This window comes from Sapajus apella, unplaced genomic scaffold (assembly GCF_009761245.1).
Source record: "Sapajus apella isolate SASKATOON/1434 unplaced genomic scaffold, GSC_monkey_1.0 scaffold2, whole genome shotgun sequence".
Classification (NCBI taxonomy): domain Eukaryota; kingdom Metazoa; phylum Chordata; class Mammalia; order Primates; family Cebidae; genus Sapajus; species Sapajus apella.
This window is the reverse complement of record NW_022436942.1, coordinates 81,148,886-81,173,860: the sequence shown is the minus strand read 5'-3', so window position 1 is coordinate 81,173,860 and position 24,975 is coordinate 81,148,886. Positions and strand designations below refer to the sequence as shown.

The 24,975-nt window shown below is 46.3% G+C and overlaps 1 long non-coding RNA gene and 1 pseudogene across 1 annotated transcript in view; one reads left to right on the top strand and one right to left on the bottom strand.

The window, feature by feature from the left end:
* LOC116526563 overlaps nucleotides 1–14,918 on the bottom strand; it is an 18,642-nt gene extending 3,724 nt beyond the window's left edge. The window contains exons 1-2 of the long non-coding RNA XR_004258195.1: nucleotides 14,892–14,918; nucleotides 14,161–14,165 (exon numbers count right to left, since the gene is read on the bottom strand). This is a non-coding gene — a long non-coding RNA (uncharacterized LOC116526563). The remainder of the gene's footprint in view (nucleotides 1–14,160; nucleotides 14,166–14,891) is intronic.
* Nucleotides 14,919–23,785: 8,867 nt separating this feature from the next.
* On the top strand, nucleotides 23,786–24,266 carry LOC116526553 (annotated as a pseudogene).
* The last annotated feature ends 709 nt before the right edge of the window (nucleotides 24,267–24,975 follow it).

Sequence of the window (24,975 nt, the reverse complement as noted above, 5' to 3'; positions counted from 1 at the left end):
AAAAAAAAAAAAAAAAGACTCAAAGCAAAGAGAGGAAATTGTTAGCAAAGGCTAGTCCTGAGTGGTGGGTACCATGTGTTTGTTACATGTTCTGTGTACATTTCTGAATACCAGAGTTTTCTTCAGGGGTGGGGGAGGGGATACTGTGACCAAACTACAAACCCTGGTGTGATAAGTGCTGCTGTGTGCCCGGAAGACTTCCTGGGAGAAATGGAAAGCAGCTGTTCTGACCTCTGTTGACTGAAAACAGAAGTCATTAAGCCACCCAACGGCAAGCCAGTGCATCCGCCTAGAACCTGGCCCAGACCTGAGCTGCCACCGGGGCACCTCCACCTCCTCCCTCCCTAGCCCCCTTTATTCAATGAGCCCAGCCGGAAACAGGGGCCTGGCATTCTAGACAATTCCACAGAGAAGAAACTCTGGAATCCAGCACTGACACAGCCATTGCTGCTGACCGTATGTTTCTGGCCCCAGGTAAAGAAGCTGTTATCATTTCAAATAATAATACGGAAATATTTTTAATTTTTTGTTTTGGCAGAGGGAGCTCAGAAGGAGGTTTTTTTTGTTTTTGTTTTTGTTTTTGGAAACCGAGTCTCGCTTTGTCGTCCAGGCTGGAGTGCAATGGCGTGATCTTGGCTTGCTGTAACCTCCATCCCTGGGGTTCAAGCGATTCTCCTGCCTCGGCCTCCCAAGTAGCTGGGACTACGGGCCACCACATCTGGCTAATTTTTTTGTATTTTAATAGAGATAAGTTTTCACCATGTTAGCCAAAATGATCTCGATCTTCTGACCTTGTGATCCGCCTGCCTCAGGCTCCTAAAGTGCTGGGATTACAGGTGTGAGCCACTGCGCCCAGCCAAGGTTAATTCTTTAATGCTTGCCTTTTTTTTTTTAGATGGAATCTCACTCTGTGGCCCAGACTGGAGTGCAGTGGCATGATCTCAGCTCACCACAACCTCCACTCCATGGGTTCAAGTGATTCTCCTGCCTCAGCCTCCCGAGTAGCTGGGATTACAGGCATGTGCCACCACACCCAGCTGATTTTTATATTTTTAGTAGAGATGGGGTTTCACCATGTTGGCCAGGCTGGTCTCACCTCAGGTGATCCACCTGCCTCAGCCTCCCAAAGTGCTGGGATTACAGGCATGAGCCACTGTGTCCAGCCAACATTTGCTTTTTAAACTGTGGTAAAATATACATAACATTAACTATTGCATTTATTATTATTGTTATTTTTTAGAGACAGGGTCTTGCTGTGTTGCCTAGCCTGTAGGGCAGTGGTGCCATCATAGCCCACTGAAGCCTTGAAATTCTGGGCTCAAGCAATCCTCCTGCCTCAGCCTCCTACGGGACTACAGGCTGTGCCATCATGCCTGGCTAATTTTTAGATTTTCTGTAGAGACAGGGTTGTCGTTATATGCCCAGGCTGGTCTTACACTCCTAGTCTGAAGTGATCCTTCTGCCTCAGCCTCTCCAAGTGCTGGCATTACAGGCGTGAACCACTATGCCCGGCCCACTTTATGTGACTTTAACGCATTTAATCCTCACAACAAGTCCATGAGGCAGCTACTATGGTTAATACAGTTTTTTCAAAAAAGAAAAATGATGCTGGGCATGATGGCTCACGCCTGTAATCCCAGCACTTTGGGAGGCTGAGGCGGGCACATCACGAGGTCAGGAGATCAAGACCATCCTGGCTAACACGGTGAAACCCTGTCTCTACTAAAAGTACAAAAAATTAGCTGGGAGCGGTGGTGGTGGGCGCCTGTAGTCCCAGCTACTCGGGAGGCTGAGGCAGGAGAATCACTTGAACCAAGGACGCGGAGGTTGCAGTGAGCCAAGATGGCACCACTGCACTCCAGCCTGGGTGACAGAGACTCCGTCTCAAAAAAAAAGAAAAAAATACAAAAAAGAAAAGTAAGATTAAGTAACCTGCAAGAATTAAGTGGTACAGCACTGGGAGCTTAACACAGGCAGCTTGAACGCCTGAACTCTGAACTGGAGCCCTAACTTTTCTGTAGACTGTGGACAGGTTTATTCGTTTATCTAATCTCCACCCAAATGCTTTTCCACCTTTGCCTTTTTTGTTTGTTTGTTTTGTTTTTTCTTGGCAATTGTCACGAAGGGCTGCCTCCCTGAGTCACTAACAGGAAAGGGCTGAGAGAGAAGCATTGCCAATAGTTTCACTTTGCTGCTTTTTCTTCTTTCCTCAAAGAGGAGGAAGTTGACCATTTAAACAGGTGACTTGGCCAGGCGTGATGGCACACGCCTGCAATCCCAGCACTTTGGGAGGCCAAGGTGGGCGGGTCACCTGAGGTCGGAGTTTGAGACAAACCTGCCCAACGTGGTGAAACCCCGTCTGTACTAAAAATACAAACATTAGCTGGGCATAGTGGGGAAGTTGAGGCAGGAGAATCACTTGAACCCAGGAGGCGGAGGTTGCAGTGAGTCAAGATCGTGCCTGTGAACTCCAGCCTGGGCGACAAAGTGAGACTCTATCTAAAATAAATAAATAAATACAGGTGAGTAGTCACCTGGGGGGAGGTCCTAACAGCGACCTAAGGTGACAATGACGGTGTCTCACATTGTTACAGCTCTTTACCTTTGACTACCTGAGATCAGTCATTCAGCAAGTGTTTATTGAGAAATTCTGTCTACCAGGCACTGTGCTAGGCTGTAGGTCACGGGCAGAATAAGAGGTCTGAGATCACCTATGTCCTACTGGATACTAAACCCCAGATGGTGAAAAGATGGCGGCAGACAAGAGAGTGATTTGGGAGAGGGACACGGACACTGTCTGAGCTGGGGTGGTCTGAGGAGGTGACATGGGAGCTGAGCCCTGAGCGACAAGGAGGCAGAGGAAAGAATGACTCTAACCACAGTCTGGCACTTCCTCAAAAAGCTGAACATGGACCTGGGCGCAGTTACTCATGGTTGTAATCCCAGCACTTTGGGAGGCTGATGCGGGAGGATTGCTTGAGGCCAGGAGTTTGAGAACAGCCTGGGCAACATAGTGGGACCCCACCGCTACAAAAACTGAAAAATCAGCCAGGTGTGGTAGTACACACCGGCGGTCCCTGCTACTTGGGTGGCTGAGGCAGGAGGATCCTTTGAGCCCAAGAAGGCTGAGGCTGCAGTGAACCATGATGGTGCCATTGCACTTCAGCCTGGATGGCAGAGTGAGACCTCGTCTCTAAAAACAATAAAATAGACTGGATGCGGTGGCTCATGCCTCTTATCCCAGCACTTTGGGAGGCCGAGGCAGGCAGATCACCTGAGGTTAGGAGTTCGAGACCAGCCTGGCCAACATGGTGAAACCCTGTCTCTACTAAAAATACAAAACTTAGTTGGGCGTGTGGCATGCACCTGTAATCCCAGCTACCCAGAAGGCTGAGGCAGGAGAATGACTGGAACCCGGGAGGTGGAGGCTGCAATGAGCCAAGATCACACCACTGCACTCCAGCCTGGGTGACAGAGCAAGACTCCATCTCAAAAAGTAAATAAATAATAATAATGAAATAAAGACAAAAAGTACAAACAATGCAATGTATGAATGGATAAACAAACTGCAAACTGTGGTATCTGCCTAGTGGGGGATAGTATTCGGCTGCGGAAAGGACTGAAGTCTCGGTTCATTCTACAACATAGAGGGACCTTGATAGCATCATGCAAAGGAAAGATGCCAGGCAGGGAAGGTCGCATACCGCATGATTCTTTTTACATGATATATTCAGAATAAGCACATCTATAGGGACAGAAATCAGATTAGAGGTTACCAGGGCATGGGGAGGGAGGAATGGGGAGTGACTGCTTACTGGATACAGGTGTTTTTAGGAGGTGACGAGAAAGTTTTGAAGCTAGAGAGACCTGGTGGTTGCACACTATTGTGGATACATTTAATACCAATGAATTTGTACGCTTTAAAATGGGTAAGTGGCCCGGTGCAATGGTTCATGACTGTAATGGTTCGTGCCTGTAATCCCAGCACTTTGGGAGGCCGAGGTGGGAGGATCACTTGGGCCCACAAGTTCAAGACCAGCCCGGGCAACAGAGGGAGACCCCGTCTCTACAAAAAATAAAATATTAGTCATGCATGGTGGCTCATGCCTATTGTCCCAGCTACTTCACAGACTAAGGGGGGATGATCGCTGAGGCCAGGAGTTGGAGGCTGCAGTGAGCTGTGATCGCACCACTGCACTCCAGCCTGGGTGACAGAGTGAGACTGTCTCAAAAAGGAAAAAGAAAAACAGGTTAAGTGCATGTTATGTGAATTTCACCTCATTAAGGAGAAAAAAAATAAGGGGAGGAGATGGGTCCCACAAATGATTGTGAAGTACAAAGACCTCGAGGCAGCAAGAGGCAGGACAACCGCCTCCTAGGTTCCGGGGACAGAGCAGGGGGAACCCAAGGGAGCAAGGAGGAGGGGACAGGAAGGCGAGGGCTCCTGGGGGCCATAGCAAGGTGACTGACTTTTATTTCGTGAAGACTGGGGGCATTGAAGGGTTCTGATCAGGGCGTGACCTGATTGATCCTCCAGGCTCAGTGTGGAGAAGGTACTGGACAAGGACCCAGAGAGGTGGCTCCCCCAACACCCTAGGCAGCCAGGCCTGGGCTCACCCCACTCTGTAGATGACAAAATGCTGCCTGCAGCGGCTGCGGCCACGGTCTCATCACCGAGCCTTCTGCAACCCTTATTCAGCATGTTTTGCTGTTATTTATAGGTGAAGGACCTTGCAAGTGGAGGATGCATTGAGAAACACTTCAAGGAATTTTCTGCTCTGAATAGAGCAAAAAGCACCAGTCAGCAAGGACCCTGGGGCAGCAGCACAGGCCTGCATAGATGCCAAATAGAGGCCTTCACCTCCCCTGGAGCTAGATCCATGCTGGGCACGCCCTGCCTGAAGAACTAACTCAGGGCAGTAACACCAGCCCTGCTGGAGGCCCTGTGTTGACAAGGCCTGGTCAGCTGCCAGATGCAATTCCCTGACCTCTGGCCCTTAATGATTTGGCTTTTCTGGACAATCAATGGCCTAAAGAAAGGGAAGATTATTTTCAAATGAGCCTGGCTGGAGGCCATGAGACCTTAGCGGTGACTGATGTATGGTGGCTCTGGTTGAGGACTGGCTTCTCCAGAACAGGAAGATGGCTGCTTTGGGGATATCCAGATTGGACATCTTCATGCACCACCACCTCCAGGCAGTCTCCCCTGATTTCTCACTACCATAGCTGATCTCCTCCATCTTCATTTATTTGGCCTGTATGGGCTTTTCTAGCATGTTGTTTGCTTTTCAAACATTCTAGGAATTTCTTTTCTTTTCTTTTTTTTGAAACAGGGTCTTGCTCTGTCACCCAGGCTGGAGTGCAGTGGTACAATCTCAGCTCACTGCAACTTCTGTCTCCTGGGTTCAAGCAATTATGCCTTAGCCACACAAGTAGCTGGAATTACTGGCACGCACCACCCTGCCCAGCTAATGTTTTACTTTTAGTAGAGATGGGGGTTTCACCATGGGGGTTTCACCTGCCTCAGCCTCCCAAAGTGCTGGGATTACAGGCATGAGCCACCAAGCCTGGCCCAATGGCTCCTTTCTAACTCCTCTCAGACTCATCAAGGTGGAAATGAAGCTTTGAGATTTTCTCCCAAACTTGTTTTCCTCTTAGCCAAGTGCATCTGAGTTAATGGCACCGTATGCTGGTTGCTCATGTTGAAAAATCTCTGTGTTGTATCTGACTCCTCCCTTTCCTCATGACCTGTCAACCTGTCAGCTCGACTTCCTGTGTTGGAGCCTATTTCCCGATCCCTTCATGCCACCTAAATCCAAGCTACTTTAGCACCTGCAGGGCTGCCTTCTAATTCATTCTGCACACAGTAGCCTTTCTTTTTTGAGACGGAGTCTTGCTCTGTCACCCAGGCTGGAGTGCAGTGGTGCGATCTCGGCTCACTGCAACCTCTGCCTCCCAGGTTCAAGCAATTCTCCTGCCTTAGCCTCCCCAGTAGCTGGGATTACAGGCACGCACCACCATGCCAGGCTAATTTTTGTATTTTTAGTAGAGACAGTTTCACCATGTCAGCTAGGCTGGTCTCGATCTCCTGACCTCATGATCTGCCCACCTTGGCCTCCCAAAGTGCTGAGATTACAGGTGTGAGCCACCAAACCTGGCATTCTATTTTTTTTTTTACATTGACTTTATTCTACTTTATTTTTTAGAAGTTTTACAGAAAAATTGTGAAAATAGTACAGAGTTCTCATATAGCCCTCCCCAATTTCCCCTTGCTATTAGCATCTTACATTAGTGTGGTATACATTTGTCACAATCAATGAACCAACATTAATGCATTGTTATTAACTAAAGTCTGTATTTTAGTCAATTTCCTTAGTTTTTCCCCAAATGTCCTGTTCTGTTTCAGGATCCTGAAACTGCCTTTGCCAAATTATCACAATTAAAAAAAAAAAAAAAAAATCTGGGCTGGGCTCGGTGGCTCATTCCTGTAGTCCCAGCACTTTAGGAGGCCGAGGTGGGTGGATCACCTGAGGTCAGGAGTTCGAGACCAGCCTAGCCATATGGTGAAACCCCATCTCTACTAAAAATACAAAAATTAGCCAGGCATGGAGGCAGGCGCCTGTAATCTCAGCTACTCAAGAGGCTGAGGCAGAATTGCTTAAACCCAGGAGGCAGACGTTGCAGTGAGCTGAGTTCACGCCATTGCACTCCAGCCTGGGTGACAAGATTGAAACCCCATCTCAGATAATAATAATAATAATAACAACAACAACCTGACATAGCTGATTACATCTTCCTTCTAACCTCCAAGCTGTCCTTGTTCATTCCTGAGGATAGGCCAAGCCAACTTTGGGAGTAATTTAGTTTATAGTTTAATCTTAAAACAAGGATGAAAATAGCCCTTCCCCAAACAATCCCCTCTTTGCTTGGGGATCAAAACTGCCCTTGTAAAACTAACAAATTAGCCACAAGGGTAGAAATTATGGCTCAGGGCCAGGCATGGTGGCTCATGCCTGTAATCCCAGCACTTTGGGAGGCCGAGGCGGGCAGATCGCTTGAGGTCAGGAGATTGAGACCAGCCTGGCTAATATGGTGAAACTCCATCTCTAATAAAAATACAAGGATTAACCAGGTGTGGTGATGTGCACCTGTAACCCCAGCTATTCGGGAGGCTGAGACACGAGAATTGCTTGAATGTAGGAGGTGGCGTTTGTAGTGAGCAGAGATCACACCAGTGTACTCCAGCCTGGGCAACAGAGCAAGACCCTGTCAAAGAAAGAAAGAAAGAAGGAAAGAAACAAAAGAAAGAGAGAGAGAGAAAGAGAAAGAAAAAGAAAGACAGAAAGAAGGAAAGGAAGGAAAGAAATTATGGCTCAGGAGTTGTGGAGCCAGAGGTCACAAGATTCACAACCTCCCCAATTGCTCCTAGAGATAACATGACTATCATCAAGCCTAAGATTGGTGTTCACGGTGTTTCTCAGACCTTACATTCTGACGGACCAGTTGGCACCACCCAGACTGGTAAACTGTCTCAACTGATCTTGTGATCCCACCTAGGAGCTGAGGATCATAAGAAGACAGCTTTGACCTCCTATGATTTCATTCCTGACCCAACCAATCAGCATTCCCAGTTCCTTAGCCCTCTACCCACCATATTATGCTTAAAAAACACTAGTCTCCAAATTTCCAGGGAAACTGATTTGAATAGTAAACACCCATCTTCTACTTGATTGGCAGTGCGTTTACGAAACATTTTCTCTATGGCAATACCAGTCTTGGTAAATCAACTCTGTCTGAGCAGAGGGCAAGAAAAACCCATAGCATAATTACAATCCCACGTTACATTTATTTATTTGTTTTTGAGACAGGGTCCCGTTCTGTCACCCAGGCTGGAGTGCAGTGGCATGATCTCGGCTCACTGCAACCTCCACCTCCCAGGTTAAAGCAATTCTCCTGTCTCAGCCTCCCGAGTAGCTGGGATTATAGATGTGCGCCACCACGGCTGGCTAATTTTTGCGTTTTTGGTAGAGACAGGGTTTCACCATGCTGGCCAGGTTGAACTCCTGACCTCAGGTGATCTGCCCGCCTCTGCCTCCTGGAGTGCTGGGATTTCAGGTGTGAGCCACCGTGCCCGTCCCCGCGTCACATTTAGTGGTCATGTCTCCTTAGGCTCCTCCTGGCTGTGACAGTTTCTCTGACACCTTTTGTTTTGATGACCTTGACTGTTTTGAAGAGCACTGGTTGGGAATTTTGTAGGTTGTCCTCTACTGGGATTTATTTGATATTTTTCTGACGATTAGACATGGGTGATGGGTTTTGGGGAGGACGCCATTTTCATCAAATCCTCTCAAGGGTAACCTGTCACTGTTGATGTTGACCTTGATCACCTGCTGAGGTCATGTTGGTCAGTTTCACTGTGAAGTCATTCTTTCTTCCCCCTTTCCACACTATGTCCTTTGCTTTTGTGTGTGTGTGTGTGATGGAGTCTCGCTCTGTCACGCAGGCTGGAGTACAGTGGCACAATCTCGGCTCACTGTAACCTCCACCTCCCGTGTTCAAGTGATTCTCCTGCCTCAACCTCTGGGGTAGCTGGGATTACAGGTGTGTGCCACCACACCCAGCTAATTTTTTTTTTTGTATTTTTGGTAGAGATGGGGTTTTACCATGTTTGCCCGGCTGGTCTCAAACTCCTGACCTCAAATGATCCACCCACCTCGGCCTCCCAAAGTGGTGAGATTACAGACATAAGCCACCACACCCAGCCCAGGTTCTTTTTCTTCCCCCAGGGAGAAAAAAAAAAAATTCTTCTGATTCCTTCATTTTCTGAATCCCCCTGAGTCATTCTCATTTGGTGAACTTCCTATGAGCCCTCTCAAGTTGGTTGATGGAGTCGCTGTTTTTTTAGCCTTGGTTCTGCCTCTGTTTTACATAGAACATACACAAGTCACTTAACCTTGTTATGTACAAAATATCTACATCATGAATATACTGAGAGAATGAAGGCGAAAGCATTCATGAAAATAAATACCTGGGAAGTACCTTTTCCCAAGTATTTCCAGGTAGCTGATTGCTAAACATTTACTTGGATAACCACTGAGGGATATCACTGACCCCAAACTCAGGCGACAGTAAGGAAGTTTTCCTTGATGCTACGCAAACCAGCAAAAGAAAAAGGAAGAAGGAGAATAAATAATTCCTGAAAGATTGTTGCCACCGACCTACCTGCTCGTGGATGAGCAGCTGGAGGGACAGGGTACTGAAGCAGGGAACTTGATCTGAGGTCGGTCGCCCTGACTGGCGGTGCCGTAAGCATGCAGCAGAAGCAGGTGCACATCTTCTCTTTGAGGAGGAGAGCTCCTTCCTTCTAGGCCTCAGAGAATTCCCCACACATAATTTTTCAAGGGAAGTTACCAACATACATGGCCCATAAGGAAACAAGACCATGTGAACAGGAACCAGAAGAAACAGGCAGCAGAAACAGACTCACACAGACCTCAGACGCTGAAATCATCCAACACAGATTCTAAAACAGTTATGCTCAACGGTTTAAAAAAGTCATCATCAGGGCTGTGTGCCAGGTTCATGCCTGTAATCCCAGCACTTTAGGAGGCCAAGGCAGAAGGATTGCTTGAGGTCAGGAGTTCCAGAACAGCCAGGGCAACATGGCAATAACCCCATACTACAAAAGATTTTTTAAAAAATTAACTGGGCCGGGCATGGTGGCTTCTCATACCTGCACAGCAATTTGGGAGGCCTAGGCGGGTGGATCACTTGAGGTAAAGAGTTCAAGACCAGCCTGGCCAACATGGTGAAACCCTGTTTCTACTAAAAATCCAAAAAAATTAGCCGTGCGTGGTGGTATATGACTGTAATCCCAGCTACTCGGGAGGCTGAGGCAGGAGAATCACTTGAACCTGGCAGGTGGAGATTGCAGTGAGCCAAGATCACGCCATTGCCCTTCAGCTTGGACAACAAGAGCGAAACTCCGTCTCAAAAAAAAAAAAAAAAAAAAATTGGCATGGTGGCGTGCACCTGAAGTCCCAGATACTCAGGAGGCTGTGGCAGGAGGCTCCCTTGAGTCCAGGATTTGCAGGCTTCAGTGGCTATGAATGCACAACTGCACTCCAGCCTGGTGACAGAGAGACACCCAGTCTCTAAAAAGCAGCAACAAAATCATCAAGCTTGAAAACATTTACAGGGAATAGAAGGCTATAAAATAGAACATAACGAGGCCGGGCGCGGTGGCTCACGCCTGTAATCCCAGCACTTTGGGAGGCCGAGGCGGGTGGATCACGAAGTCAAGAGATCGAGACCATCCTGGTCAACATGGTGAAACCCCGTCTCTACTAAAACTACAAAAAATTAGCTGGGCATGGTGGCACGTGCCTGTAATCCCAGCTACTCGGGAGGCTGAGGCAGGAGAATTGCCTGAACCCGGGAGGCGGAGGTTGCGGTGAGCCGAGATCGCGCCATTGCACTCCAGCCTGGGTAACAAGAGCGAAACTCCGTCTCTAAAAAAAAAAAAAAAAAAAAAGAACATAACAGTTTTCTTTCTTTTTTTTTTTTTTTTTTTTGAGAGAGAGTCTCACCCTGTTCCCCAGGCTGGAGTGCAGTTACTCGATCTCAGCTCACTGCAACCTCCACCTCCTGTGTTAGAAATAAGTCTTGGAGTCGTAAGGAAAAATGAGCATTTAGACAAAGGATTTTTTAGTACAGTAAATTTATGTTTGCGTAGAAAGGTGTTTCTCGTGTGGCTGGCTGTTACGAGAGCACTTTGAACAAAGGAGAGCAGGTTTTTGGCATTGCTTCATTTCATGCTTAATAGGCTGGGAGGGGTAGGCTCATGGGATGATCATTCTGAAGAATCAGGGTTGTAAGGAGGAAGAATAACATGAGCAGGAGAAGGATCTGGAACAGGATCTGAGGCGGCAGCAGCTGTTTGAGTGGGGCGGTCGGGGGCACTGAACGGAGGAAGGTGATTTAGAGGCTCTTACATGTTGGTGGGCGCAGGTTGTTTAGAAACAGGGACGTTTTCTCTTTCAGAGGAGTCGGTTTCTGGCTTGTTCCCTCCGATTTTTAAGGGGTAAAGGACAGGTCCTTGTCTCCAACAAAGAGCATAGTCCGTCTCCTCCCAGGAGGCAGGGCTCTTATCCCTAATGTGCTCCAGTAAGAGCTGACAAATCTCTCTTCACTGGACTCACATTTTGGACAGAAGCCTGCGGGTTTAAGCATGGGCCCTCGAGTTCAAATAAAACCATATTTTATCGTTTGCTGCTTTCTTTGATGTTTTGTTCTTTCACTGTCTTTCTAATATTTTAACATGAGCCTGAAGGGACTCTTAGAAGGAATTTCATCACTCTTTTGACTCTTTATTTTTCTTGTCTTACTTGAAACGTTTCCCATCTCAGAGGTAGAGGGGTGGGGGTTCAACCTCTTCTATTAGAGCTTTCTCCCCTCCCTCCTTCTAGAGGTTCACTGGGGCTTTAAGGGTCGACCTTTCCTATGAGGGATTTCCTGCCCATCCTTCTCCAGAGGCTGTGTTGAGGCCCAGCCCCTCCTATTAGGGATTCTTGTCTATCCTTCTTTCCCTTCGTCCACTCTGGCCGCTTCCGCCCCAAACCATGTGAGGTGACCACGAAACCACAGAGAGGACTTACTCTCCCCGCAGTAGTGCTTAGCACTATTCACACACGCTTTCTCTCCCTCCCTCCCTCCCTCCTTCCCTCCTTCCCTCCTTCCCTCCTTCCCTCCTTCCCTCCTTCCTTCCTTCCTTCCTTTCTTCCTTCCTTTTCTCTCTCTCTCTTTTTTCGACGGAGTTTTTGCTCTTGTTGCCCAGGCTGGAGTGCAGTGGTATGATCTCAGCAACGTCCGCCTCCCAGGTTGAAGCGAATCTTCTGCCTCAGCCCCCCGAGTAGCCGGGATTACAAGCATGCGCCACCACCCCCGGCTAATTTTGTATTTTTAGTAGAGACCGGGTTTCTCCATGTTGGTCAGGCTGGTCTCGAACCCCCAGCCTCAGGTGACCTGCCTGCCGTGGCCTCCCAAAGTGCTGGGATTACAGGCGTGAGCTTCACACTCACTTTCAACCTCTAGAATATCCTGACTGCTAAGGAAATACTTTGCCACCCCCCTGCGATGTTTCTTACTTTGGTCTGTGCACAGAGTTACTTGGTTTCCGTGGCTGCAAGACTCTCCTCCCTGTGTTACTCAGAGCCCGGATTTATTCATCACAACGGGTGGGTCTCCATCTCCTTCCTGTCCCTGCAGCCACCATAATGGGACAGTGGGACACGTCTCCTCCTGGGTGGGATGACTGAAAACCCCCTCCTGAAGGAGGATGGGAATCCCCACATGGGCCACCAGAACTGTTAGCAGCAAGGCTCAGAGTCATAAGAAAAAACAAGCACTTAGACAAAGTGCTCCTTTGTCCTCCTGTGTCTCCCAAGTGCTGGGATTGCAGGTGTGAGGCACTGCACCCGGCCATAACAGATTTCAAAAAGAACAAAATAGAACTTTTTAGAAACTTAAAAAATAAATAAGGAATAAACTCAATTATTGTATCTGACAGAAGATTGTTCATGGTGGAAGAATTAGTGAGATATCAGAAGTTATGGCTGGGCAGTGACTCACGCCTCTAATCCCAGCACTTTGAAAGGCCGAGGAGGACAGATCACTTGAGCCCAGGAGTTCGAGACCAGCCTAGCCAACATGGTGAAACCCCATCTCTACTAAAAACCAAAAAAAGTTAGCTGGCCATGGTGGCACACCCCTGTGGCCCCAGCTACTTGGAGGCTGAGGCAGGAGAATCGCTTGAACCTGGGAGGTGAAGGTTGCAGTGAGCCGAGATGGCGCCACTGTACTCCAGCCTGGGTGACAGAAAGAGACCCTGTCCCAAAAACACAGAGGCTATCCAGAATGTAACACAGAGAGACAAAAAGATAGAAAATACCAAAAGGAGAAGAGGAGAATTGGAAGGTCCTTTGAGAAATACCATCAGACATTTGTTTGGAGTTGCAGACAGAGAGGCAAGAGAGCGTGGCATGAGAACCCTCTGAATCTCTAATGGCCGAAAATGGTCCAGAACCCACGAAAGACAACCTGCAGATTTGAAGAAGCCAATATTTGCTGAATGAACGAATGAATGAATAAGCGGGGGGAGATGCCTTGATCAGCGTGCCTGCCTCCTCCCTTCCCCTCACATGGGGGCTGCCATGGGCTGAAGCCCCTTCCTCACCCTCCCAGGCTCTAGAGTGGGGGCCCATCCATGCCGTTGAAAGCCTGTCCTCCTGCTGCCAGCCCTTCCTGCCAGATGTCCTTCACCCACTGGTCAGCCTTTGCTGTCTTGCCCCTGCCTCCTGAGTTATCAGCGTGGTTTAAAATAGACAGGTCAGGGGAGGAATGCTGCCCAGCCACTCAGTGGCAACAAGCTGCAACCTCAGACAGCTTCCAAAACTTGCCTCTCAAGGAAGAGGAATAACTCACCCTGGCTAGCAGTCTTTCTCTCCTGGAACAAAAGGAAATATTTCAAATTCAGAAAAACAACCCAAACACTCTTCCAACTGAGACGGTAGGAGAAGAGGGTTAGAAAGGGCGCCTGGTGTTTTTGTTTTGTCTGTTGAGCCCGATCAGGCGTCAGGGGAACCGCACACCACGAACCGGCCTCCAAGGCCTGGCTTATCAAGGTGGCATGATCCGCTACATGCATGTTTTTCTGTCAATATAAAGCCTTCGTTTTGTAGTGGAGACAGAAATTAATCCCATTTTTCAGATGGGAAAATTGAGGTCCAAGAAGTAAAGTACTGTCATTTGCTCCTCTTCTCAATGACCACGATCAAGTTATTTGGGCTAGGTCAGTCCTTTCTCCTCCTTCTCCTTCTTCTTCTTCTTCTCCTCCTCCTCCTCCTCCTCCTCCTCTTCCTCCCCCTTCCTCCTCCTTCCTCCCCCCACCTCCCCTTCTCCCCTTCCTCCTCCTCCTTCCGCCTCCTCCCATTCCTCCTCCTCCTCCTCCTCCTTTTTTTTTTTTTGAGGCAGGGTCTTGCTCTGTCACCCAGGCTGGAGTGCAGTGGTGTGATCCTGGCTCACCACAAACTCCGCTTCCCAGGCTCAAGTGATCCTCCCACCTCAGCCTCCTGAGTAGCTGGGAGTACAGGTGCACACCACCATGCCTGGGTAATTTTTTCGTATTTTTAGTAGAGACGGAGTCTCACCATGTTGCCCAGGCTGAAACGATTGCATTTTATTCTTGTAATAAAATCTAATTGTGGCACTAAAATAAAAACAGCTGTATATGATCTGGTTTTATTATTACCTGAAATTATCTTGGTTACATAACTCATTTACTTGATTGGCGTCTTTTTGCTCTTTGGTGGAACATAAATTTCATGGGTGCAAAGGTGTTGTCTGTTTGGTTTACTGCTATATTCTCAGTGTTTAGAGCTCAAAGCGATCTGCACCTTTTGGCCTACCAAAGTGCTGAGATTATGAGTGTGAACCACCGCACCCGGCACTGGGGAGTTTCTTGTTAAAACTGCACATCAGGCCAGGCGCAGTGGCTCATGCCTGTAATCTCAGCGCTTTGGGAGGCCAAGGTGAGGCAGGAAGACTGCTTGAGGTTATAGTGAGCTATGACAGTGCTACTGCTCTCCAACCTGTGCAACAGAGCCAGACCCCGTCTCTAAAAGCAGAAAAAAAAAACTGTACATCATCACTTACCACCATGAATCAAGTTCCTTTGTAAGTCTGGGCAACATAACAAGGTCTGTTCCCACAAAAAATTTTTAAAAATTAGCCAGGTGTGGTGGCACGTTCCTGTGGTTTCAGCTAATTGGGAGGCTAAGGTGAGAGAGTCGCTTGAGCCCAGGAAGTGAGGCTGTAGTGAGCCGTGATCACACCACTGCACTCCAGCCTGGGTGACAGTGTGAGACCCTGTCTCAGAAAAAAAAAAAAAAAGTTCCTGTTTACACAAATTGTGCTCTCAGATCCTGTAGAGAAGGCTGTCTGGGTCAGGTGCAGGGGCTCACGCCTGTAATCCCAGCACTTTGGGAGGCCGAGGCGGACAAATCATGAGGTCAGGAGTTTGAGACCAGCCTGGCCAACATAGTGAAACCCCTGTCTCTACTAAAAATATAAAGATGAGCCGGACATGGTGGCACACTCCTGTAGTCCTAGCTACTCGGGAGGTTGAGGCGGGAAAATCGCTTGAACCCGGGAGGTGGAGGTTGTAGTGAGCCAAGATTTCACCATTGCGCTCCAGACTGGGTGACAAAGTGAGACTGTGTCTCAAAAAAAAAAAAAAAAAAAAGAGAGAAGACTGTCTGGTTTTCCTGACCCTCAAGTTTACAGCTAATTGGCAGAGACAGGTCAAACGTAGGTGGCAAAGATTTCAGGCAGCTTACAAAAAAGAATACAAATAAGCAGATAGCAAATGATGGCCCAGTGGTGGGGGAAATGGCACCATTGTCACAAGCAATGCTGGCCTTGCATGACCTCTTCCCTACGAGTAGCCAAAGGGACCTTTTAAAAAGTGGCTTTATTGAGATATAGAGGGACCTGAAAATGTGAATTGTCATTTCCCTGCTTAAAACTCTCCATTGGCAAGTCGTGGTGGCTCACACCTGTAATCCCAGCACTTGAGGCAGGTGGATCACTGGAGGTCAGGAGTTCGAGACTAGCCTGGCCAACATGGCGAAACCCTGTCTCCACTAAAAATATAAAAATTATAGGCCGGGCATGGTGGCTCATGCTTGTAATCCCAGCACTTTGGGAGGCCAAGGTGGGTGGATCACGAGGTTAAGAGATCGAGACCATCCTGGTCAAAATGGTGAAACCCCGTCTCTACTAGAAATGCAAAAATTAGCTGGGCATGGTGGTGCACGCCTGTAGTCCCAGCTACTCGGGAGGCTGAGGCAGGAGAATTGCCTGAACCCAGGAGGCGGAGGTTGCGGTGAGCCGAGATCGCGCCATTGCACTCCAGCCTGGGTAACACGAGTGAAACTCCGTCTCAAGCAGGAAAAAAAAAAAAATAATATATATATATATATATATATAAAATAGCCGGGTGTGGTGACGTGTGTCTGTAATCCCAGCTACTTGAGAGACTGAGGCAGGAGGATCGCTTGAACCCAAGAAGTGGAGGTTGCAGTGAGCCGAGGTCGCACCATTGCACTCCAGCCTGGTCAACAAGAATGAAACTCTATCTCAAAAAACAAAACAAACAAACCAAAAAAAAAAAAAAAAACCCAATAAAAACCCTCTCCATTGTTTCCTACTGTTTTCAAAATAAAATCCAACTGTGTCACTACAATAAAAAGGGCTGCAATGATCTGGTTGTACTGTTACCTGAAACTATTCTGGTTATATAACTAGTTTAGGTGATTGGCATCTATTTTCTCTTTATTGGATTGTAAACTTCATGGGGGCAAAGGTGTTGCTTGTTTGGTTCACTGTTGTATTCCCAGTGTTTACAACAGTGCCTCGGTTATAGTAGATGCTCAATAAATTTATCAAAAGATGAATAAATGAAAGCATGCAGGTGAGATTTTTTGAAAAAGGGAGTCTTAAACGATGATGTGGAGCTGATATCATAGATTTCTTAGAGCATGTGTTTTTTTTTTTTTTTTTTTTTGAGACGGAGTTTCACTCATGTTACCCAGGCTGGAGTGCAATGGCGCGATCTCGGCTCACCGCAACCTCCGCCTCCTGGGTTCAGGCAATTCTCCTGCCTCAGCCTCCTGAGTAGCTGGGATTACAGGCACGCACCACCATGCCCAGCTAATTTTTTGTATTTTTAGTAGGGACGGGGTTTCACCATATTGACCAGGATGGTCTCGATCTCTTGACCTCGTGATCCACCCGCCTCGGCCTCCCAAAGTGCTGGGATTACAGGCTTGAGCCACCGCGCCCGGCCTGCATGTATTCTTTAACAGTGAAAAATACTGTATCACTTTATGTGATCCTCAAACCGTTATAGGCATACTTATTATTAATGCCCATTTTATAGATAAGGAAATTAATGCAGACAGGTTAGAGGATTTGCAGAAGTTATTTTTTGAGATGGGATCTAGCTCTGTTGCCCAGGCTGGAGTGCAGTGGCACGATCTCAGCTCACTGCAACCTCTGCCTCCCGGGTTCAAGTGATTCTCCTGCCTCAGCCTCCCAAGTAGCTGGGATTATAGGCATGTGCCACCATGCCTGGCTAATTTTGTATTTTTAGTATAGATGGAGTTTCACCATGTTGGCTAGGGTGGTCTTGAACTCATGGCCTAGTGATCCGCCTGCCTCAACCTCCCAAAGTACTGGGATTACAAGCGTGAGCCACCATGCTCAGCCCCTCATGGGCACTTAAAAAATATAGCAGGGGCTAGGCATGGTGGCTCATGCCTATAATCTCAGCACTTTGAGAGGCCAAGGTGGGTGGATCACCTGAGGTCTGGAGTTTGAGACCAGCCTGGCCAATACGTGAAACTCTGTCTCTACTAAAATATAAATTAGCCAGGAGTGGCGGCACATGCCTGTAATTCCAGCTACTTGGGAGGCTGAGGCAGGAAAATCACTTGAACCTGGGAGGTGGAGGTTGCAGTGAGCTGAAATTGAGCCACTGCACTCTAGACTGGGCAACAAGAGCAAAACTCTGTCTCCAAAAAAAAAAACACCAGAAAATAATAAAACAGAAAGCGCGGTGGCTCATGCCTGTAATCCCAGCACTTTGGGAGGCCAAGGCGGGTGGATCATTTGAGGTCAGGAGTTCAAGATCAGCCAGGCCAACATGGCAAAACCTGTCTCTACTAAAAATACAAAAAAATTAGCCAGGCATAGTGGCACATGCCTAGTCCCAGCTACTTAGGAGAGTGAGTTAGGAGAATTGTTTGAATCTAGGAGGCAGAGGTTGCAGTGAGCCAAGATCATGCCATTGCACTACAGCCTGGGCAACAAGAGCAAAACTCCGTCTAAAAAAAAAAAAAAAATTAACTGGGTGCTGTAATCCCAGCTACTTGGGAGGCTGAGGCAAGAGAATCACTTGAACCCAGGAGGCAGAGGTTGCAGTGAGCCGAGATCGTGCCACTGCACTCAAGCCTGGATGACAGAGACAGAGTCCATCTCAAAAAATATATAATAATAATAACGGTTAAAATGATAAAGTTGCTGGACACAGTGGCTCCTGCCTATAAGCCTAGCACTTTGGGAGGCCATGGAGGGCAGATCACAAGGTCAGGAGTTTGAGCCAGGCTGGCCAACATGTAGAAACCCCGTCTCTACCAAAAATACAAAGTTAGCCAGGCGTGGTGGCACACGCCTGTAATGCCAGCTACTTGGGACACTGAGGCAGAAGAATCGCTTGAACCTGGGAGGCGGAGTTTACAGTGAACCAAGATCGAGCCACTGCACTCCATCTTGGGCAACAGAGCGAGACTCTGTCTCAAAAAAAAAAAGATAAACTTAAAAAAAAAAAAAGATGAACTTTATGTATATTGTACCACAGTAAGAAGTAGTTTTTAAAAAGTGGAGGCTGAACTAGTTTTATGTGTATTAATAGCGATGGATTTCAAAACAGAGAAAGAAGCATGTTGCAGAATAGGATGCCATATTTTTAACAAAACCCAAACAGTACTAAATAAATCTGTTGTGCATTCATATGTATATATGTTAGATAATAAAAATAGTCTGGAAAAATTCACGCCAAGGAGTGTTATCAGTGGATGCCTCTGGGGAGAAAGGATGAATAGTTAGGTGGCCAAGGAGAACTTCGTTTCTTTGTTCTAATTTATTTATTTGTAAAGGAGGATGGCGTTTTAAGACTAAATAATAATTTCCCCAATTACATGCACATCATGCCCTGTCAGCATTGTTTAGTGTGGCACCAGGGTCTTTGCAGGTGTGATTAAGTGAAGGGCCTTGTGGTGGGAGCGGCTCCTGGTGAGCTCTCCAGGTGAGGCCAATGTCATCACAAAAGGCTTCCTAAGAGGGAGGGAGGAGCGTCAGTGTCAGAGGAGATGATGTGAAGACAGGCAGAGATGGACAGAGACCTCTAGAAGCTGGGAGAAGAGCAAGGAAGCTGATTTTCCCTCAGTTTCCAGAAAGAACCAGTGCTGCCAATACCTTGACTTCAGGACTTCGTGATTCTGGACGTCTGACCTGCAGAACTGTAAGAGAATACAAGTGTGTTGCTTAAGCCACTAAGTGAGTGGTCAATTGTCACAGCATAGGAAATGAATACAGAAGGATTCATAGCTTCCTTGTACAATTCAACATTATACAGTTATATAAATAGAAAGGCTTGGGCGGAGGGAGTAGATTTTGAGTGTATCAGATAAGCAGCCCCCTCTTGTAAGAAGAGCGTAAGCTAGGTGGGTTTCTCTAGCACTGATGTTAGGGGCAACAAGTCCAGGAGGTGAAGAGGTGGAGGTGACTGAGGTGTGAGCTGACGTAAGATCATTAGCATATGCAGAATCACCTCGAGAAGGACTGCAAGGTATGAGTAGAACAAACTGGCATCTTCACACATTTTCTGCCTAAGATGAGACATACAAAATATCACAGTGATTAGAGTGCTCTAGATTTAGTGCCTGGATTAACACCTTCTGCTGAATCTTCACTTGCGAAAAAGAAAGAAAGAAAGAAAAAACCCTGCATGGAATTAAAAGAAAAAAAACCACCAAAATTATTTTTTTCAGCACTACTAGGGGAAAGGCAAATTCAGGCAACACCTGTTGAAAGGGTTTCAGGAGTTTTTGGAACCAGCTGTGGGTCAGCTAATGTCGATGAGTCATGTTGATTTGTCCTTAGCTATATGATTTCAAAGTGACATGTTCCATATAAGTAGAGTGTGATCTCTCTTGCTTTAAAAAAAAAGAAGTGAGTGGGTGGGAGGGTGGATATGAATATAGCTGCTTGAATAAGCATTGAAAAAAATTCTGGAAAGAAACACAAGAAGTTGTTTTAGGTTTTTGTTTGACCACCTTACCTACTGTTTGAATTTTATTTTATGGCATTTTATTATTATTTTTGAGACAGGGTCTCATTCTGTCACCGAGTCTGGAGAGCATTGGCACGATCATAGCTCACTGCAGCCTCCAACTCCTGGTCTCAAGCAATCCTCCTGACTCAGCCTCCTAAGTAGCTGGGACTACAGACATGTGCCACCATGCCCAGCTTCTTTTTTTTTTTTTTTCTTTTCTTTTTTTTTTTTTTTTGAGATGGAGTTTCATTCCTGTTGCCCAGGTTGGAGTACAACCGTGCAATCTTGGCTCACCACAACTTCCGCCTCCCAGGTTCAAGCGATTCTCCTGTCTCAGCCTCCTGTAATTTTAGTAGAGACGGGGTTTCGTCATGTTGGCCAAGCTGATCTCAAACTCCAGACCTCAAGTGATCCACCTGTCTTTGCCTCTCAAAGTTCTAGATTACAGGCGTGAGCCACTGCACCCAGCCTGTACATGTTTATTTTTTAAAAAAATTCTAGCAAACTGATCGTTGTGGCTACCTCTGGGATATGGGTTCAATAGGGTTTGTTGTTAACTTTTCAGTTTACACACTTCTCACTGTTTAGACAGTTTTTCAGTAAACAAATATTTTTAAGTATTTGGATGTTAACTTACATATTTTGTAAATATTTCAAATTTATCAAAAGGAATAGGGAACAATAAGCCATGACCCAGTTAAGAAATTCAAGATGCAAATTACTCTTGTAACTAAAGAAGCAAGCAAACAAAAACCTATAAGATTTCCTAAAAAAAAAAAAAAAAAAAAAAAAAAAACTTGAGAGGGTTTCAGTTTCTAGTTTCACTCTAGAGAATTTGCAAAACCCAATGCCTGGAAATCCTGTCTCCGTAGTTTTACCTATGTGTAAACCAACTCAAGTGTTATAACCACGGCTTAGATGTAAGGTTTCTCAGCGTTGTCAGGGTTGGAAGTGAATGTTAGAGCTGAGTTAATGTCTTGGTGGATGAAGCTAATCTTCTTAAAACTGTCAGGCTTATTACAACGCATATATGCAGAGAACAGACTGTTGCTTCTGTGGTTTATCTGCAGTGTCAAGGCAAATCAGGCAAAAATATTGCAAGGCCACTTTCTGAAAGCTATTTCGATGAGGAAAGCAAGGTTCTGGGACTTGAAAGGGTCCTCTCTAGGGATGATCGGAGGAATCACTCATAAGTGAATTAAAAGTTAAGTGGTCTTGCAATTGTTCTTTCTGGCTGGGTTGATCAACGCAAGAGGTAAAAATAGTTTTGCCACCTCTTTTTAAATATAAAATAATGATGCAAAACAGAAGCACTTTTGTTGAGAGAATAAAAAGGCAAGATGAAGACCTCCTTCTTCTTTTAAGTAAATAGTTTTAAGAAAAGTGAATTTTCAGTAACACTGTAGCAGGGAGTTTAGTGAAAATCAGGCTGTGAAAATCTGCACTGCTCTGTTTCATGGCATATTACCAAATACATTTTTATTTATTGTAGGTTGCTGCAGCACATACATTTGGGTTTGCGGGATTTTATTATTTTTGTTGGTGATCATTTGGGTTTTTCCAGTGATATTAATAAATTTTTTTTGAGGTTGTGAGCAGCTATATTTACATTAGTTCCAACAGTTTCTTCCTTTTAGTTAAACAAACAAACAAAAAAACCTTGGCTGGGTACGGTGGCTCACGCCTGTAATCTCAGCACTTTGGGGGCTGAGGCAGGTGGATCACCTGAGGTCAGGAGTTCAAGACCAGCCTGGGCAACATCTTGAAACCCTGTCTCTACTAAAAATACAAAAATTAGCCGGGCGTGGTGGCATGTGCCTGTAATCCCAGCTACTTGGGAGGCTGAGGCATGAGAATTGCTTGAACCTGGGAGGCAGAGGCTGCAGTGAGCTGAGATTGCACCACTGCATCCCAGCCTGAGTGACCCAGCGAGACTCCGCCTCAAAAAAGAAAAACAAACCAAAAAAACCCAACTTCAATCCACAAGCATTGTTGTAAGCTTAGCATAATACAAATAAAAGAAAAAAATTACTAACTTGTCGGCTAACAACTTAAAAAAACATTTTGTTACCCTCAAGTTTTTGTCCTATAGAAACATAGCTTGTTCATTATAATTATAATCACGGTCTGCATACACATTATATATGTGATATATACGTATACATTATATGTATACGGGGGGAGGGAGAGAGAGAGAGAGAGAGAGACACAGAGAGAGAGGGAGAGAGGGAGAGAGAGACAGGGTCTTAACCTGTTGCCCAGGCTGGAGTGCAGTGGCGTGATAACAGCTTGCTGCTGCCTCAACCTCCTGGGCCTAAGCAATCCTCCCACCTCAGCCTCCCAGGATCACAGGCATGTATCACTGTGCCAGTCTTTTTTTTTTTTTTTTTTTTTGGTAGAGACAGAGTCTTCCTGTGTTGCTTAGGCTGGCCTTGAACTCCTGGACTCAAGGGATCCTCCCATCTCGGCCTCCCAAAGTACTGGAATTATAGGTGTGAACCACCATGCCCAGCCCACATTTATATTTTGCTTTTGAACCTTAACTCATGTTGGTGTTTCCACGTAGCTTCATAGTCTTTGTGTATCCTATTTTAACAGTTGACAATATACCACTGATGAGATCTACGACAATTTACTTAACCATTCCCATGATGTTGGACATTTAAGTTCTTATCATAATGGTCATTTATTTGCCCTCCGCTCCTGTGACCGTTCTATGTAGACCTCCATCTTCCAGGTTGAAGTAATTCTCCTGCTTCAACCTCCCAAATAGCTGGGACTACAGGTATGTGCTACCACCCAACTAATTCTTGTATTTTTGGTAGAGACGGGGTTTCATTACATTGGCCAGGCTGGTCTTGAACTCCTGACCTCAAGCGATTTGCCTGCCTTGGCCTACCAAAGTGCTGGGATTACAAGTGTGAGATACCAGGCTCAGCCCCCTACCTTTTCAACACACCAAAATAACATCAACACTAAATATAATTTAAAAAATACTATTCTATATTTGTATTTCTTCTCTTGCTCTCCAAAGCAGAGACTGCATCTAAAACTATTTCTATTTTCTGGGTGACTAGTATGTAGGTCATTTTGGACATGTAGGTATTAGTACATGACACTGACATAGTGGTGATATCAGACTGTGAATCCCCAGAGGGGCACGGCTGTTCCACCTGACACCTAGGGGAATAATTCCTCTAGTGCGCATACATAGTTTCGTAGCTATGTGTGCTATGCTATGGACACCTTCTTATCAAAATGATTTCTCCCAGCATCTCAAACTGCAAAATATTTCTGAATAAATCTACCCATGCCCATGGGAGAGAAAGAATTCTAATCCTAAGGCTAGAAGATTTTCAGGTTCAACTATGCAAAGGTTATGTGTGTGTGTTTGTGTGTGTTTTAAGTATGCTTGTCAAACAATTCCCAATATTGTGTAATGGGAGATTCATTGCTCAGACGGCAACAATGCTCCCATTGAGAGTGAAGTCCTGGCACATACATACATTGCCCTTGATTCACCAGAGCAAAATCTTAGTTAACCCACAAGCATTACAGGCAGATGTAGGTGCATAAAGAAACCCAAATGTCAGTCAAGCAAAAAACGGAAAAGATGTGCAAATCCATCCATGCATTAAATTGACAGGGTTGACATTGATGTAAGGAAGCTTTGACATTTTCTTTTCTTCTCTCAACTCCCTTTAAGAGTGACAAGAAGTTTTTAGAGTAGCAGAAAAGATGATTCTGTGGTTTGCTCTGTTTAACAGAGGAAGTGGCGTCTGGCTCCAATAGGTTGGTGGCAGAGAGCAGGTCTCAGAAGAGTTATAAAAGGCAGCAGCAACATGGAGGAAATGGGAGTGAACCGAGAGCTTAGTCACCAACATGAGCCCCCTCAACAAGCCCAAGAATGAGATGACCCTGGAGGAGCTGCAGAATCAAAAGGAGGAGGAATTTAATTAACTCAGGTCCACCCTCTGTGCTCACTCAGTCCATCAAGAACAACAGCCAAGTGCTCATCAACTGACGCAACAATAAGAAACTCCTGGGCTGCATGAAGGCCTTCGATAGGTACTGCAACATGATGTTCGAGAACGTGAAGAAGATGTGGACTGAGAAGTCCAAGCCAGTCAACAAAGACCGCTACATCTCCACGATGTTCCTGCGCGGGGACTCAGTCATCGTGGTCCTGCAGAACCCGCTCACCGCCAGCAAGTAGGAGCCACCTATCCCTATCAGTCAACAGAACTCACTCCCCTGTCCTACGGAGACCGCTGCCGCTGTTGTTGAGAATAATAAAGCTCTGTTTTTTTTCTAAAAAAAAAAAAAAAGGACTGGGCAAGGGTGGCAAGTGTGCCTCGCTTACACTTAGTATTTTTAGAGGTCACTATATATGGGTAGGCCATGCTGAAGCGAGTTTTGTTCTTGGGGTATGTTCTTGGTTAAATCACGTCATTCCTGTATATTCTAGAGTGCACTGACTCCTAACCTTATTCTCACCTTCTGTGGGGACTATGAGAAATTTCTGAACATGTTAAGCCTCATAGAGAGGATTTCCTGGGAATAGAGCTACTATTCTCAATTTTGGCAGGTCTATTCTTCTCCTGGAGGGAAAAGGAAAAAAGAAACACCAGCTTCCTACATCTCCTTCCTGCTTGTGTCCTTTCCTCCTTAGAGCCACATTTCTTCACCAAGTATAACAAGTTAAAAAGAAGAAAACTGGGGCTGGGCGCGGTGGCTCACGCCTGTAATCCCAGCACTTTGGGAGGCCGAGGCGGGTGGATCACAAGGTCAAGAGATCGAGACCATCCTGGTCAACAAGGTGAAACCCCGCCTCTACTAAAAATACAAAAAATTAGCTGGGCATGGTGGCGCGTGCCTGTAATCCCAGCTACTCGGGAGGCTGAGGCAGGACAATTGCCTGAACCCAGGAGGTGGAGGTTGCGGTGAGCCGAGATTGCGCCATTGCACTCCAGCCTGGGTAACAGGAGCGAAACTCCGTCTCAAAAAAAAAAAAAAAAAAA